Raw genomic sequence first — 19,821 nt, forward strand, 5'->3', positions numbered from 1 at the left:
GAATTGCAGAGAGTGAAGGACCTTCGATGACGTCGCGGTCAGGTGACCGGTCACTTGACCGCTCACATGACTGCTCACGTGACCACGACGTCATCGAAGGTCCTTCACTCTCTGCAATTAGGAACGGAGGCAGACGCTCGCAGCGGTGACAGCCAGGGTTCGTCGGAGGGGTGAGTATATCCATATTTATTATTTTTATTCTTTATTTTTTACATTAATATGGATCCCAGGGCCTGAAGGAGAGTTTCCTCTCCTCCAGACCCTGGGAACCATACGCACTTGCCGTATCGGAATGCTCAACACTACTCGTCACATAAAAACAATGTCCCTTTTCTTGCATACCTTCTACTACAACCTCTGCACGGAACATCAGTGTAGCTTGTGAGAAATACACAACCATTTGTCAGGTGACAGGAAAATGCCTCATCCATTATCAGGAAGCTTTAGAATGCAAATTTCACTGGCAACCTCTCAAAAAATTCTGGAACACACCTCAACGGATGCCAGCAACATGGCCAGACATATTAATGTGGAAATGCTGATAGTTCTGATGCAGGAGAGGCCGGAAATATGGGACCAATGTGATGCCTACTATGCAGACCACCATTTAAAGGATGTAACTTGGAGACGAATATGCTGCCAGATATTCCCCAATTATGATGAAAGCCCATGTGAGGTGCAGCAGGAAATTAGAAAGTAAAATAAAAACTACACAATTTTACTTAAGTAATAAGGCACCAATAAATTAAGATAACATCAACATACGTGATGTTCTTTGCAATATCCTGCCTGTTTCTCACTTTACACTTGGCAAGTAGCATTCCACTTTCCATTCTCACCTATATTTTGAAATGCAAACACAGTGATCAAATTTATAAAAATGTATTGTGTTACTTTGCAGTGTGTGATGTCACTAGAAGTTGGCGCAGCTGCTGTGATCAGTACCGCCATGAGCACCAGCAGTGGACCAGGAGTGGTGAAGCGGCAACTAAAAAGCGCTAATATATCTATTATGACAGATTGAATTTACAGTACTTGCTCCCATTATAAATCTACGTTCGTAAGTGCATGCATGAATTCACATTTTAAACATGGCCTTAAGGTCCAAGATTAATTTTTTTCCCTATTTTAACTTTGTGAAAATAAACAGATTTTACTCAAACCTTACTGAATGAGAAACAGCATCTGACTCCGAGGTCAACTTTGACCCTGTTGTTGAAGTTAAAGATGTGGCTGGACCTTCTTCTGCAGCATCATCAACAAACCAACCACCACCAGCAGCACAACCTTCTGCAGGACATGAGACCAATCAAGAAGAAGATGAACGTGGACATAGTATTATTATTATACATTTTTATAGCGCAATTTATTCCATGGCCCTTTACATGTGAAAAGGGGGCAAATATAGACAAATACATTAAATATGAGCAAAATACAAGGCACGCAGGTACATAAGGAGGGAGGACCCTGCCCGCGAGGGCTCACAGTCTGCAGAGGATGGGTGAGGATACACTAGGAGAGGGTAAAGCTGGTTGTGCGGCGGTTCAGAAGGTTGAGGATCACTGCAGGCTTTAGGCTTGTAGAAAGAGGTGTCTTCAGGTTCTTTTTGAAGGTTTCCATGGTAGGCAAGAGTCTGATGTGTTGGGGCAGAGAGTTCCAGAGTATGGGGGACGCACGGTAGAAGTCTTGGATGCAGTTATGGGAAGAAGAGATGAGAGGGGAGTAGAGAAGGAGATCTTGAGAGGATCGGTGGTTGCGTGCAGGTAAGTGCCGGGAAACCATGTCACAAATGTACAGAGGAGACAGGTTATGGATGGCTTTGTATGTCATTGTAAAGGTTTTGAACTGGAGTCTCTGGGCGATAGGAAGCCAGTGAAGGGCTTGGCATAGGGGAGAGGCTGGGGAATAGCGGGGAGACAGGTAGATTAGTCAGGCAGCAGAGTGTAGGATGGATTGAAGTGATGCCAGCGTGCTAGAGGGGAGGCCAGAGAGTAGGAGGTTGCAGTAGTCAAGGCGGGAGATGATAAGGGCATGCACTAGTGTTTTTGTGGTGTCGCAGTCAAAGAATGCACGGATCCGGGAAATATTTTTGAGTTTCAGATGGCAGGAGGAGGCAAGGGCTTGCATATGTGGCTTGAAAGAGGGGGCAGAGTCGAGGATCACCCCGAGGCACCGGGCGTGTGGGACTGGGGAAAGTGAGCAGCCATTAACATTGATGGATAGGTCTAGTGGAGTGGTAGAGTGAGATGGGGGAAATATGATGAATTCTGTTTTGCACATGTTCAGTTTTAGAAAGCGAGCAGAAAAGAAGGCCAAGATAGAAGAGAGACAGTGTGGGATTTTGGTAAGTAAGGAGGTGAGGTCAGGTCCGGATAGGTAGATCTGCGTGTCATCGGAGTAGAGATGGTATTGCAAACTGTGGGATTCTATGAACTGACCCAGGCTGAAGGTGTAGATGGAGAAGAGTAGGAGTCCTAGAACAGAGCCTTGAGGAACACCGACAGACAAAGGGCGAAGTGAGGAGGTAGTGTGGGGGAGGGAGACACTGAATGTTCAGTCTGTCAGATATGATGAGATCCAGGATAGGCCAAGTCTGTGATGCTAAGAGATGAGAGGATCTGTAGCAGAAGGGAGTGGTCCACAGTGTCAAAGGCAGAAGACAGGTCTTGCTCTTACTGCACATGCTCACAGGCGCTGGGTCCTAATATAGTAGGATAGGCTTCTGTCGTTGTAACAAGGTGATGACCATCATTAAGGCCTCTTTTACACATACCGTTGTTTTGTGGCCCCAATAGATTTCTATGGGAACGCAAAAACGGGCCTAACTAATTTCATAGAGCTCCATATGGCCGTGAGGGCCGTATTTACGGCCGTGAAAAAAGATCTAGCATGCTCGATCTTTTTCACAGCTTACGGACACAGCCCCCATTGAAAATCAATGGGGCCGTAAAATCAACAGAAGCTTATTTTTGCGGTGCACCACGACTTCCGGTTTACAGCGATCTGCAAGTTTTTTGTGGTCCGTTATTTCGGCAGCCCGTGAAAATTGTGGGGATACGGCCTGCAAAAAACCTGGTATATGTAAAAGAAGCTTAAGTGCTCAAGTGACTTGTTTACTGCACAAAACAAGTGTCACAATTGCTAATTAAAGGTATTTAGGAATTTATTTAGTGATATTTTCTTTATTCATTTTTTTATTTCCAGAGAATCCCTTCAAAGAGAACCTGTCTGCTCTCCAGACATGCCTGCTTTAGTAAATACCTGCAAAAACATTCTATGGTAACACTTTTCTTCTTAGATCTCTGGTGTTCCAAGTTTTCCACTTGGCATGGAAATGGTCAGCTTGGGTGTGTGTTACCATTCCAATACATACAAAGAGAAAGCTGCAGACCAAGAATGGGGATCACCAAGCACAGGTACAAAGAATAAGTTTTATTGAATACAAAGCCAACAAACATATTAAAAACAATTAAAAGTCAAAAAAGACTTTGACATGAGAAAAAATAGAGAATCCAAATAATATGATTAGTGCAGTAGGTAAGTAAAAAGAATTGCTAACACAAATACTAAATAGACTGGCTGAAAAAATACAGATATAACTAGATGGTGCTCGCATAAGCCATCTCCACGGGCCCCCCTGTTCCCAGGCTTTTTACATACATTATTTGCTGCGTCTGGTTTGTATTAGCCACCATGTTATAGTGCACAGCATGGTTTTCTTGGCTTATGCGAGCACCATCTAGTTATATCTGTATTATTCTTTGTACCTGTGCTTGGTGATCCCCATTCTTGGTCTGCAGCTTTCTCTTTGTATGTATTGTATAATTTTTGCATTGACCTTGGTTGTATCCCTCTACATTTATTGTGGTGCCCTCCTAAAACAAATTTGGTACTTGTGCTACCATTTCACTCGTCATAAAGCATAAACCAACTCACTGAAGTGTACCATGTCTCACTGTGTATGGACACCCGGTTAATAAGGGTAGCAGTAATAGTTTTTTAATTTAAACCTTTCCAGGAATGGCAAACCTCAATTATGCAAGAATGCTGATTTAGTGTTGCCTTTTCATGGAGAAGTATTTACTAAAAAGCTCGTCAGGAGAGGACAGTTGTAATAGTAGTCTTACGCTACCCCTGGATACTTCATACTTCAACCCAGGCTGCAGCCATCCCATGCCTGGGCCTATGCAGGAGGGAGTGTTCAACAGCCGGTAACAAGTAGACACTGGTGCTTTGGACTATCTATCACGCACTGTCAACGATGATGGTGAGGAGGCATATGCTCGAAGTCTTCCACGGAATCTGCGCACAATTCCCCGTGAGGTGAGGCTGCGGGCCAGAGTTGCCATAAAATTTTGATTGATTCATGCACCGAACCAAATAATCCTACTCAGGTGTTCTTGTACCTTGAAAGATGGCAGATGTCCAGTGACAACCACCTCCACATGCCTGGAAACCAGGATGAGCATACAATATGATGTAGGCAGCACGGTGGCGCAGTGGTTAGCACTGCAGCCTTGCAGCGCTGGAGTCCTGGGTTCTAATCCCACCCAGGACAACATCTGCAAAAGAGTTTGTATGTTCTCTCCGTGTTTGCATGGGTTTCCTCCGGGCACTCCGGTTTCCTCCCACATTCCAAAGACATACTGATAGGGATTCTAGATTGTGAGCCCCATCGGGGACAGTGATGATAATGTATGCAAAACTGTAAAGCGCTGCGGAATATGTTAGCGCTATATAAAGATTATTATTATTACAATACCATTGACAGAACCACCTCCACCACGTATTCCATCACCACAGCCACATCAAGCCCCATACCAGCAATGCCAACAAAATGTGCATTTTACAACTCCAGATGCACCTGCCCAATATGGCCACTTGAACGTACCCACTGTAGGAGAGTGGAAACTACATGGATATGCTCGACATGGCCATTCTGGGGGGTTTACACAAATGGCCAATGCCAATATACTTGAGTATGTAAATCCTTACCCAAGTGGGCAGTACCATGTTCCACAACGCGGCACAGCCTAGGTCCATAATCCAGCATCATCTACCTCTCAGGGTCACATTCAGGTCAGACCGCAAAATACACAAACCACTCATGCTGCCCTCAGGGGAGAACCGAGCCACACTGCTGCCTGAGGCGATCTTCAAAACGGCGCCCCCCCAAACACATATACAGTACAGCCCCCCTATAGGGCTCCCATCTCATATACAGTCCCCCATACATTACATGAGTGATAATTATTGTACATTCTACAATAGGTCATAAATCAGACAGCATAGTCCTCCATACAGTAAGTATTCTGGGCACCACAGTGCTCCTTCCAGAATAATGAGCCCCATATATTGCTCCATACAGTATATTGAGCCCCATATATTGCTCCATACAGTATTGTGGGCACCGCACAGCGCCCCATGCAGAATAACATGCTCCATATATTGCTCCATACAGTATAATGAGCCCCATACATTGCTCCATACTGTATAATGAGCCCCATATATTGCTCCATACAGTTTAATGAGCGCCACATGATGCTCCATACTGTATAATGGCCACACAGTGCTCCATACTGTATAATGGCCACACATGATGCTCCATACTGTACAATGGCCACACAGTGCTCCATACTGTATAATGGCCACACATGATGCTCCATACTGTATAATGGCCACACATGATGCTCCATACTGTATAATGGTCACACATGATGCTCCATACTGTATAATGGCCACACAGTGCTCCATACTGTATAATGGGCACACATAATGCTCCATACTGTATAATGGTCACACATGATGCTCCATATGGTATAATGGCCACACAGTGCTCCATACTGTATAATGGCCACACAGTGCTCCATACTGTATAATGGCCACACATGATGCTCCACACTGTCCAATGGCCACACAGTGCTCCATACTGTATAATGGGCACACATAATGCTCCATACTGTATAATGGTCACACATGATGCTCCATACTGTATAATGGCCACACAGTGCTCCATACTGTATAATGGGCACACATAATGCTCCATACTGTATAATGGTCACACATGATGCTCCGTACTGTATAATGGCCACACATGATGCTCCATACTGTATAATGGCTACGCAGTGCTCCACATACTGTATAATGGACCTACATGATGTTCCATACTGTATAATGGCCACACAGTGCTCTATACTGTATAATGGCCACACATGATGCTCCATACTGTATAATGGTCACACATGATGCTCCATACTGTATAATGGCCACACAGTGCTCCATACTGTATAATGGGCACACATAATGCTCCATACTGTATAATGGTCACACATGATGCTCCATACTGTATAATGGCCACACAGTGCTCCATACTGTATAATGGCCACACATGATGCTCTATACTGTATAATGGTCACACATGATGCTCTATACTGTATAATGGCCACACATGATGCTCCATACTGTTTAATGGCCATACATAATGCTCCATACTGTATAATGGGCATACATAATGCTCCATGCTGTATAATGGTCACACATGATGCTCCATACTGTATAATGGCCAAACAGTGCTCCATACTGTATAATGGGCACACATAATGCTCCATACTGTATAATGGTCACACATGATGCTCCATACGGTATAATGGCCACACAGTGCTCCATACTGTATAATGGCCACACAGTGCTCCATAATGTATAATGGTCACACATGATGCTCCATACTGTATAAAGGCCACACAGTGCTCCATACTGTATAATGGTCACACAGTGCTCCACACTGTATAATGGTCACACATGATGCTCCATACTGTATAATGGCCACACAATGCTCCATACTGTATAATGGTCACAAAGTGCTCCATACTGCATAATGGTCACACATGATGCTCCATACTGTATAATGGCCACACAGTGCTCCATACTGTATAATGGCCACACAGTGCTCCATACTGTATAATGGTCACACATAATGCTCCATACTGTATAAAGGCCACACAGTGCTCCATAGTGTATAATGGCCACACATGATGCTCCATACTGTATAATGGCCACACATAGTTACTCCTACACATGCGGCTGCGCTCCGTACACCTTGCACACATGGCTCCACTCCGTACTCACGCGGCTCCGCTCCATACACCTCGTACACACCCGGCTCTACTCCATTCACCTCATACACACCTGGCTCCGCTCCATACACTTCATACACACCCGGCTCCACTCTGTACACCTCATACACATGCAGCTCCGCTCCGTACACCTCATACACACCCGGCTCAGCTCCGCACAACTCATACACACCCGTCTCCGCTCCGTACACCTCATACACACCCTTGTTATGGCTGGCAATCAGGCAACACAGCGTGCAGTAATCAGCGCACATACAGAGATCTGGCAATAACCAAAAACAATAGGACGAGCTCTGAGACGTGGAATCTCTGTAGACTGCAGTACCTGATCTATCCTCACACAACTATAAGCAGCAGTGGATTGCGCCTATCACTACCTATGCAACTCGGCACTGCCTGAGGAGCTGACTAGCCTGAAGATAGAAATACAAGCCTGACTTACCTCAGAGAAATACCCCAAAGGAATAGGCAGCCCCCCACATATAATGACTGTTAGCAAGATGAAAAGACAAACGTAGGAATGAAATAGATTCAGCAAAGTGAGGCCCGATATTCTAGACAGAGCGAGGATAGCAAAGAGAACTATGCAGTCTACAAAAAACCCTAAAACGAAAACCACGCAAAGGGGCAAAAAGACCCACCGTGCCGAACTAACAGCACGGCGGTGCACCCCTTTGCTTCTCAGAGCTTCCAGCAAAAGTTAATAGCAAGCTGGACAGAAAAAACAGAAAACAAACTAGAAGCACTTATCTAGCAGAGCAGCAGGCCCAAGGAAAGATGCAGTAGCTCAGATCCAACACTGGAACATTGACAAGGAGCAAGGAAGACAGACTCAGGTGGAGCTAAATAGCAAGGCAGCCAACGAGCTCACCAAAACACCTGAGGGAGGAAGCCCAGAGACTGCAATACCACTTGTGACCACAGAAGTGAACTCAGCCACAGAATTCACAACAGTACCCCCCCCTTGAGGAGGGGTCACCGAACCCTCACCAGAACCCCCAGGCCGACCAGGATGAGCCACATGAAAGGCACGAACAAGATCTGGGGCATGGACATCAGAGGCAAAAACCCAGGAATTATCTTCCTGAGCATAACCCTTCCATTTGACCAGATACTGGAGTTTCCGTCTAGAGACACGAGAATCCAAAATCTTCTCCACAATATACTCCAATTCCCCCTCCACCAAAACAGGGGCAGGAGGCTCCACAGATGGAACCATAGGTGCCACGTATCTCCTCAACAACGACCTATGGAATACATTATGTATGGAAAAGGAGTCTGGGAGGGTCAGACGAAAAGACACCGGATTGAGAATCTCAGAAATCCTATACGGACCAATAAAACGAGGTTTAAATTTAGGAGAGGAAACCTTCATAGGAATATGACGAGAAGATAACCAAACCAGATCCCCAACACGAAGTCGGGGTCCCACACGGCGTCTATGATTAGCGAAAAGCTGAGCCTTCTCCTGGGACAAGGTCAAATTGTCCACTACCTGAGTCCAGATCTGCTGCAACCTGTCCACCACAGAATCCACACCAGGACAGTCCGAAGACTCAACCTGTCCTGAAGAGAAACGAGGATGGAACCCAGAATTGCAGAAAAATGGAGAGACCAAGGTAGCCGAGCTGGCCCGATTATTAAGGGCGAACTCAGCCAACGGCAAAAATGACACCCAATCATCCTGGTCAGCGGAAACAAAACATCTCAGATATGTTTCCAAGGTCTGATTGGTTCGTTCGGTCTGGCCATTAGTCTGAGGATGGAAGGCCGAGGAGAAAGATAGGTCAATGCCCATCCTACCACAAAAGGCTCGCCAGAACCTCGAGACAAACTGGGAACCTCTGTCAGAAACAATATTCTCAGGAATGCCATGTAAACGAACCACATGCTGGAAGAACAAAGGCACCAAATCAGAGGAGGAAGGCAATTTAACCAAGGGCACCAGATGGACCATTTTAGAAAAGCGATCACAGACCACCCAAATGACCGACATTTTTTGAGAAACGGGAAGGTCAGAAATGAAATCCATCGAAATATGTGTCCAAGGCCTCTTCGGGACCGGCAAGGGCAAAAGCAACCCACTGGCACGTGAACAGCAGGGCTTAGCCCTAGCACAAATTCCACAGGACTGCACAAAAGCACGCACATCCCGTGACAGAGATGGCCACCAGAAGGATCTAGCAACCAACTCCCTGGTACCAAAGATTCCTGGATGACCGGCCAGCACCGAACAATGAAGTTCAGAGATAACTTTACTAGTCCACCTATCAGGGACGAACAGTTTCTCGGCCGGACAACGATCAGGTTTATTAGCCTGAAATTTCTGCAACACTCTCCGCAAATCAGGGGAGATGGCAGACACAATGACTTCTTCCTTGAGGATACTCGCCGGCTCATACAACCCCTGAGAGTCGGGCACAAAACTCCTAGACAGAGCATTCGCCTTCACATTTTTAGAGCCCGGAAGGTATGAAATCACAAAATCAAAACGAGCAAAAAATAACGACCAACGGGCCTGTCTAGGATTCAAGCGCTTGGCAGACTCAAGATAAGTAAGGTTCTTATGATCAGTCAAAACCACCACGCGATGCTTAGCACCCTCAAGCCAATGACGCCACTCCTCGAATGCCCACTTCATGGCCAGCAACTCTCGGTTGCCCACATCATAATTACGCTCAGCAGCAGAAAATTTCCTGGAAAAGAAAGCACATGGTTTGAACACTGAGCAACCAGAACCTCTCTGTGACAAAACCGCCCCTGCACCAATCTCAGAAGCATCAACCTCGACCTGGAACGGAAGAGAAACATCAGGTTGACACAACACAGGGGCACAGCAAAAACGACGCTTCAACTCCTGAAAAGCTTCCACGGCAGCAGAAGACCAATTAACCAAATCAGCACCCTTCTTGGTCAAATCGGTCAATGGTCTGGCAATGCTAGAAAAATTACAGATGAAGCGACGATAAAAATTAGCAAAGCCCAGGAATTTCTGCAGACTTTTTAGAGATGTCGGCTGAGTCCAATCCTGGATGGCCTGAACCTTAACCGGATCCATCTCGATAGTAGAAGGGAAAAAGATGAACCCCAAAAATGAAACTTTCTGCACACCGAAGAGACACTTTGATCCCTTCACGAACAAGGAATTAGCACGCAGTACCTGGAAAACCATTCTGACTTGCTTCACATGAGACTCCCAATCATCTGAGAAGATCAAAATGTCATCCAAGTAAACAATCAAGAATTTATCCAGATACTCACGGAAAATGTCATGCATAAAAGACTGAAAAACAGATGGAGCATTGGCAAGTCCGAACGGCATCACCAGATACTCAAAATGACCCTCGGGCGTATTAAATGCCGTTTTCCATTCATCTCCCTGCCTGATTCTCACCAGATTATACGCACCACGAAGATCAATCTTAGTAAACCAACTAGCCCCCTTAATCCGAGCAAACAAGTCAGAAATCAATGGCAAGGGATACTGAAACTTAACAGTGATCTTATTAAGAAGGCGGTAATCAATACACGGTCTTAGCGAACCATCCTTCTTGGCTACAAAAAAGAACCCTGCTCCCAATGGTGACGACGATGGGCGAATATGTCCCTTCTCCAGGGACTCCTTCACATAACTGCGCATAGCGGTGTGTTCAGGTACGGACAAATTAAATAAACGACCCTTAGGGAATTTACTACCAGGAATCAAATCGATAGCACAATCACAATTCCTATGCGGAGGTAGGGCATCAGACTTGGACTCTTCAAATACATCCTGAAAGTCCGACAAGAACTCTGGGATGTCAGAAGGAATGGATGACGAAATAGACAAAAATGGAACATCACCATGTACTCCCTGACAACCCCAGCTGGTTACCGACATAGAGTTCCAATCCAATACTGGATTATGGGTTTGTAGCCATGGCAACCCCAACACGACCACATCATGCAAATTATGCAGTACCAGAAAGCGAATAACTTCCTGATGTGCAGGAGCCATGCACATGGTCAGCTGGGCCCAGTACTGAGGCTTATTCTTGGCCAAAGGTGTAGCATCAATTCCTCTCAACGGAATAGGACACCGCAAAGGCTCCAAGAAAAATCCACAACGTTTAGCATAATCCAAATCCATCAGATTCAGGGCAGCGCCTGAATCCACAAACGCCATGACAGAATACGATGACAAAGAGCACATTAAGGTAATGGACAAAAGGAATTTGGACTGTACAGTACCAATAACGGCAGAGCTATCGAACCGCCTAGTGCGTTTAGGACAATTAGAAATAGCATGAGTAGAATCACCACAATAGAAACACAGTCTGTTCCGACGTCTGTGTTCTTGCCGTTCTACTTTAGTCATAGTCCTGTCGCACTGCATAGGCTCAGGTTTACTCTCAGACAATACCGCCAGATGGTGCACAGATTTACGCTCGCGCAAGCGACGACCGATCTGAATGGCCAAGGACATAGACTCATTCAAACCAGCAGGCATAGGAAATCCCACCATTACATCCTTAAGAGCTTCAGAGAGACCCTTTCTGAACAAAGCCGCTAGTGCAGATTCATTCCACAGAGTGAGTACTGACCACTTCCTAAATTTCTGACAATATACTTCTACATCATCCTGACCCTGGCATAAAGCCAGCAGATTTTTCTCAGCCTGATCCACTGAATTAGGCTCATCGTAAAGCAATCCCAGCGCCTGGAAAAATGCATCAACATTACTCAATGCAGAATCTCCTGGTGCAAGAGAAAACGCCCAGTCCTGTGGGTCGCCGTGCAAAAAAGAAATAATAATCAAAACCTGTTGAATAGGATTACCAGAAGAATGAGGTTTCAAGGCCAAAAATAGCTTACAATTATTTCTGAAGCTCAGGAACTTAGTTCTGTCACCAAAAAACAAATCAGGAATCGGAATTCTTGGTTCTAGCATCGATTTCTGATCAATAGTATCTTGAATCTTTTGTACATTTACAACGAGATTATCCATTGAGGAGCACAGAGCCTGAATATCCATGTCCACAGCTGTGTCCTGAAGCACTCTAATGTCTAGGGGAAAAAAAAGACTGAAGACAGAGCTAAGAAAAAAAAATGATGTCAGGATTTCTTTTTTCCCTCTATTGGGAATCATTGGTGTGGCTCCTTGTACTGTTATGGCTGGCAATCAGGCAACACAGCGTGCAGTAATCAGCGCACATACAGAGATCTGGCAATAACCAAAAACAATAGGACGAGCTCTGAGACGTGGAATCTCTGTAGACTGCAGTACCTGATCTATCCTCACACAACTATAAGCAGCAGTGGATTGCGCCTATCACTACCTATGCAACTCGGCACTGCCTGAGGAGCTAACCAGCCTGAAGATAGAAATACAAGCCTGACTTACCTCAGAGAAATACCCCAAAGGAATAGGCAGCCCCCCACATATAATGACTGTTAGCAAGATGAAAAGACAAACGTAGGAATGAAATAGATTCAGCAAAGTGAGGCCCGATATTCTAGACAGAGCGAGGATAGCAAAGAGAACTATGCAGTCTACAAAAAACCCTAAAACGAAAACCACGCAAAGGGGCAAAAAGACCCACCGTGCCGAACTAACAGCACGGCGGTGCACCCCTTTGCTTCTCAGAGCTTCCAGCAAAAGTTAATAGCAAGCTGGACAGAAAAAACAGAAAACAAACTAGAAGCACTTATCTAGCAGAGCAGCAGGCCCAAGGAAAGATGCAGTAGCTCAGATCCAACACTGGAACATTGACAAGGAGCAAGGAAGACAGACTCAGGTGGAGCTAAATAGCAAGGCAGCCAACGAGCTCACCAAAACACCTGAGGGAGGAAGCCCAGAGACTGCAATACCACTTGTGACCACAGAAGTGAACTCAGCCACAGAATTCACAACACACCCTGCTCTGCTCCATACACCTCATACACACCCGGCTCTGCTCCGTACACCTCATACACACAAGGCTCCGCACCGTACACCTCATACACACACAGTTCTGCTCCGTACACCTCATACACATTCAGCTCCACTCCATACACCTCATACACACACGGCTCCGCTCCATACACCTCGTACACAATCAGTTCCGCTCCATACACCTCATACACACACGGCTCTGCTCCATACACCTCATACACACACGGCTCTGCTCCATACACCTCATACACACACAGCTCCGCTCCATACACCTAATACACACACGGCTCTGCTCCATACACCTCATGCACACACGGCTCCACTTCATACACCTATTACACACCCGGCTCTGCTCTGTACACCTCATAAACACACGGCTCCGCTCCATACACCTCATACACACACTTACCCTGGCAACCAGCATAGCAGAGTCCTGCAATCCATGGAGGTCCCGATCATGTGACCCCTGACTCCTCCCCTCCTGTGACCTCATCACAGGTACTGTTTGCACAGAGCAGCCAATATGTGGTGTGCTGCTCTGGGGGTGCAGGGATGACCGGCTAATATTGCACACCGTGGGTTGTGAGCAGGGGCGCGCGCACCACACTAGTGACAGCAAATGTCAGGGATTATGATGAGTCGGCACCAGGTGCTCTGAGCGCCGCTCTGCCACTCCCTGTCTTTCAGTGACGACTGGCGCCTGAAGCAAAGGGCTCAACTTGCCCCATAGCGGCAGCCCTGGCTGCCCTCCCGCCATCATCTCCACTTTCACACCACATTTGTAAAAAAAAGTCTTCTAATAACTAAGGCTGCTGTCACACTAGCAGTATTTGGTCAGTATTTTACATCAGTATTTGTAAGCCAAAACCAGGAGTGGGTGATGAATGCAGAAGTGGTGCATAAGTTTCTATTATACTTTTTCTCTAATTATTCCACTCCTGGTTTTGGCTTACAAATACTGATGTAAAATACTGACCAAATACTGCTAGTGTGATGCCGACTTAACTGTTTTCTTTTAAGTTGAACGTTGACCTGTAATAGGCAGAGAGGGTCTCTCTCTCTCTCTTTTTTAATATTGTTTTTTAAAATGTTCTAATAAATTTTGGATATTTTACTTACACTGGATTGACGTGCTGGAAATCCCCTTTTCCTTTCTTCTACTTCATCTGAAATCACCAGCAGGAACGGCACCCACCAGCTACATTCATTTGCAATGGCTTACAGATGCATGTTTCGGCGTGTCAAGCTCCTACCCTTCCCTCTCCCCCCTCTGCTCTTTCTTGAATGTTGACCTGTAATAGTAGCTAAATTTGCCATATGTTTTCAATATGTTTTTTTGGTGCGAAACAAAACTGTTATGAGTAAAAAATGTACATGTGTAGTAGCCATGCAATTTCCATCCGCACCATCATCACCATCAGTTGATGTACAGTCATGGATTCTGGTGAAGTTGTGAAGTATGACACAGGCACATTCACATTTTCTTCACTAGGTTGAATGGCTGACTGCAGGACCCGCCATTTGGCACAGAGTATTCCAAATGCACACTGTACCAATAAACGTGCGCAGAAAAAGCGATAATTAACCCCTTAGTGACCGAGCCAAATTTTTGAAATCTGACCAGTGTCAATTTATGTGGTAATAACTCTGCAACGCTTCAACAAATCCCAGTGATTTTGAGATTGTTTTTTCGTGACACATTATACTTTATGATAATGGTAAATTTAGTTCAACATTTTTTGTGTTTATTTATAAAAAATATAAAAAATTTGAGAAAAATGTTAAAAAATTAGCAATTTTCTAAATTTGAATGATTATCCCTTTAATCCAGATAGTCATACAACAGCAAACCATTAATAAATAACATTTCCCACATGTCTGCTTTACATCAGCACCATTTGTAAAATGTTATTTTATTTTGTTAGCATTTTAGGAGGTTTAAAAATGTAGCAGCAATTTTTCATTTTTTCAAAGAAATTTACCACATTTATTTTTTTAGGGACTTATCCATGTTTAAAGTGACTTTAGGGGTCCCATATATTGGGAAACCCCCAAACGTGATACCATTTTAAAAACAGCACCCCTAAACATATTGAAAACTGCTGTCAGGTAGTTTATTAACCCTTCAGGTGCTTTACAGGAATTAATGCAAAATGGCATGACAGAAATGAGAATGTGTATTTTTACCACCTAAATGTTGCTAACTTCTAAACAGATTACTATAGCCGTCAGACTCTAAGGCCGCTATTTGGTCATGAATTGCCATCGCAAACATCAGGACAACAAAATCATGATCTGAGGGCACCAATTGGGATAAAGAAGAAGCCCCTACACTCTGTTAACCATTTATAATGATGTAGTCACTATTGACAGCAGCATCTAAGGGGTTAAACAGATTTAGAAGGTGCAAATACTGATCGTGGCTGATACAGCAAGTTGTCAGCTATAGTGTACAACCAACAGATGCTGGATTGTCACCTGTATGGGGATACTATTCTCTTATATCTAAGGTCAGTTAAAAGACGTATTGGCGGTCATTAAGGGGTTAAATATTCTGCGCCTATGGTCCAGGGCTCTACGTGGATATGACCTCATGACGTTGCGGTTCAATTGAAAAGCCTCATCAGCAACCATCACATAACGCACCGCTTTCATAGTAGACCATGGTAGCTGACGTGGGGGTGGGAGGTCCAAGTCATTAGTGGGCAGCCAACAACCCATTATGGAAGAATTGAAGACTCTGGAGTCTCCAGTTCTTCCATAGGCCCCAATATCTACAATTATAAATCTATATGCGCTGTTGCGAGATGTGTCTGAGAATAGTTTTCTTGATTTAATAATACTTCACGGAGAGGATAAGGTTGAAGGAAAACACCTCTCAATTAAAAATTGTTCTGAGAAGTAATTTTGCTAATTGCAACCAGTCAGGCTCTACGTGTACTTGAAGAAAAGTTCTGTTTGGTAGTTTCTGTCATTAGAAAAGAACATTTATGCAAGATGTGTGCACTCGCTATGACTTTAAATATATAAACAGCTTGCCAAAAGGAACTTTGATTTCAAATATTTTATTTAATGGACCATATTCCAAAAAATAATGATGTTTTAACCCCTTTCTGACCTTGGACGGGATAGTACGTCCAAGGTCAGATCCCCTGCTTTGATGCAGGGCTCCGCGGTGAGCCCGCATCAAAGCCGGGACATGTCAGCTGTTTTGAACAGCTGACATGTGCCCATAATAGGCGCGGGCAGAATCGCGATCTGCCCGCACCTATTAACTAGTTAAATGCCGCTGTCAAATGCAGACAGCGGCATTTAACTACCGCTTCCGGCCGGGCGGCCAGAAATGACGTCATCGCCGACCCCGTCACATGATCGGGGGTCGGCGATGCGTCTCCAATGTAACCATAGAGGTCCTTGAGACCTCTATGGTTACTGATCGCCGGTGTCTGTGAGCACCACCCTGTGGTCGGCGCTCACAGCACACCTGCATTTCTGCTACATAGCAGCGATCAGCAGATCGCTGCTATGTAGCAGAGGCGATTGAGTTGTGCCTGCTTCTAGCCTCCCATGGAGGCTATTGAAGCATGGCAAAAGTAAAAAAAAAAGTTGAAAAAAATGTTAAAAAAATAAAAAAAATATAAAAGTTTAAATCACCCCCATTTCGCCCCAATCAAAATAAATCAATAAAAAAAAATATCAAATCTACACATATTTGGTATCGCCCGATCTATCAATTAAAAAAAAGCATTAACATGATCGCTAAACAGCATAGCGGGAAAAAAATTCGAAACACCAGAATTACGATATTTCGGTCGCCGCGACATTGCATTAAAATGCAATAATGGGCGATCAAAAGAACGTATCTGCACCAAAATGCTATCATTAAAAACGTCATCTCGGCACGCAAAAAATAAGCCCTCAACCGACCCCAGATCACGAAAAATGGAGACGCTACGAGTATCGTAAAAAAATTTTTTAGCAAAGTTTGGAATTTTTTTTCACCACTTAGATAAAAAAATAACCTGGTCATGTTAGGTGTCTACGAACTCGTACTGACCTGGAGAATCATAATGGCAGGTCAGTTTTAGCATTTAGTGAACCTAACAAAAAAGCCAAACAAAAAACAATTGTGGGATTGCACTTTTTTTGCAATTTCACCGCACTTGGAATTTTTTTTCCCGTTTTCTAGTACACGACATGCTGAAACCAATGATGTCGTTGAAAAGTACAACTCGTCCCGCAAAAAATAAGCCCTCACATGGCCAAATTGACGGAAAAATAAAAAAGTTATGGCTCTGGGAAGGAGGGGAGTGAAAAACGAACACGGAAAAACGAAAAATCCCACGGTCATGAAGTGGTTAAAGGGAGTGTTAACTACTGGACAACAACTGCTTGATGCATCATCGAAATTAAAAATGTTTAGCTATATCCCTCAGAGGCATCGTTCTAGCAATGTCAGCTCTGTTGTTCCAGGGAGGTGACTTGAAATTATTGTGTCATGTTACCGCTGCAGTCAGTCAGTGACATCAGATAAGATGTCCCATCTAACCAAATTTATTAAATGGGCTGGAGGGAATCTGCCCAATGGGAGTAACAATGCTGACATCACTGGAAAGACACCGCTATTGGGAGTAAAAAGGACATCTCCGACTTATTACTCGTTAACAGTTCATGCACACTGCGGGTGGAATAGATTGTTTGGATAACGGCGTACAGTAGCAGACACAGATAGAAAAGGGCCCCTGTGTAAGAACAATATATGGGCCTTTCGCAGCCCAAGAGCTCTTAAAAATGCAAAAATTGCACTTGCTTTGGAAGTAGAAATGGGCCCTTGTGCGGCCGCATAGGTTGCACCAATGATGTGTCCACCCATGACAGCGTATATTATACATTTTTACTCTGCCTTGTTACTACAATCTCTGGTACTAGTGTAGGAAGCCGGGGCCAGTGTTGCTGTCATGGCCGACAGTGACCCCTATATCACCCCCTCCCAGCACAAGATCATGCTTTCTTCTTTGAGTACCTCGGGGTTGCTTCTCTGTATCATCTGCGGCCTCCCAGCACGACATTGTATTCTCTACAGACAGCTCCACAATTTAAAGAGTCACAGTCTGACTTCACTTTAACTTCAACTTCTTTACTTAACAGCATTATCCAGAGGACAGTCAATCATAACAATTGGCAATGCTTTTCCTTGCCTCTTCTCTCTGCCGGTAAGCCTGTCCCTAGGAGGGTTCATTTCCTCTGGTCCCTCAGTGTCCTCAATGCCCAGAATTCCTGCTTCTTGTGGGGGTATTCTCTGCCGTTTCTCCCCTGTCCTTAGAATAGCGGCCCATGCAAATATCTGCCACATCTGGAACCTTTGCTCCCGTTCTGCTTAGCCTTCTTCCCATAGCACTGCAGTCCTACTTATACTGCACCGCTATCTCTGGTGTCGATGTGTTTTGTTCTATACTCTGACCCCCTGGATAATGACTGCTGGGCCAACTCTTCTAGCAAACGTTGCGGGGCACAGTGTTGCCCTGGGCTAGCCAGCCCTGTGTTCCGCACGGGCGCCTCGGTTCCAACTTCCAAAACCCCACTACTTATCCCACCGTGTCCCTCCTACAATTAACTATTACTATCCCACTAATAATGCACCCATCTAGTGGCCAACTTAGGATACTACTCCCCATAACACTATATGCAATGAACGGCCCAGGGTACTCACTTTCCCTATCAACAATAACGGTGCAAAACATGTAACCAATAATATATATACAGTACAGACCAAAAGTTTGGACACACCTTCCCATTTAAAGATTTTTCTGTATTTTCATGACTATGAAAAATGTACATTCACACTGAAGGCATCAAACTATGAATTAACACATGTGGAATTATATACTTAACAAAAATGTGTGAAACAACTGAAAATATGTCTTATATTCTAGGTACTTCAAAGTAGCCACCTTTTGCTTTGATGACTGCTTTGCAGACTCTTGGCATTCTCTTGATGAGCTTCAAGAGGTAGTCACCAGAAATGGTCTTCCAACAATCTTGAAGGAGTACCCAGAGATGCTTAGCACTTGTTGGCCCTTTTGCCTTCACTCTGCGGTCCAGCTCACCTCAAACCATCTCGATTGGGTTCAGGTCTGGAGACTGTGGAGGCCAGGTCATCTGGCGTAGCACCCCATCACTCTCCTTCTTGGTCAAATAGCCCTTAAGATACCGTCACATTTAGCGACGCTCCAGCGATAAAGACAACGATCCGACCTAAACTAGATCGCTGGAGCGTCGCTGTTAGGTCGCTGTAGAGATGTCAAACACAGCAACTCCAGAACGATGCAGGAGCGATCCAGTGAAGTACTTATCGTTCTCGCTGGCTGTTAGCTCCGTGAAAAAACATTGCAGGCATCGTGGCTTTGGCTGTCAAACATGACGAATCACGCCGACCTGACGACCAAATAAAGTTCTGGACTTTCAGCTCCGACCAGCGATGTCACAGCGGGATCCAGATCGCTGCTGCATGTCAAACACAATGAGATCGCTATCCAGGATGCTGCAACATCACGGATCGTTGTCGTTCTCGTAAAGTTGCTCAGTGTGAAGGTACCTTTACATAGCCTGGAGGTGTGTTTGGGGTCATTGTCCTGTTGAAAAATAAATGATGGTCCAACTAAACGCAAACCGGATGGAATAGCATGTTGCTGCAAGATGCTGTGGTAGCCATGCTGGTTCAGTATGCCTTCAATCTTGAATAAATCCCCAACAGTGTCATCAGCAAAGCACCCC

Source organism: Ranitomeya imitator, chromosome 2 (assembly GCF_032444005.1).
Source record: "Ranitomeya imitator isolate aRanImi1 chromosome 2, aRanImi1.pri, whole genome shotgun sequence".
Taxonomy (NCBI): domain Eukaryota; kingdom Metazoa; phylum Chordata; class Amphibia; order Anura; family Dendrobatidae; genus Ranitomeya; species Ranitomeya imitator.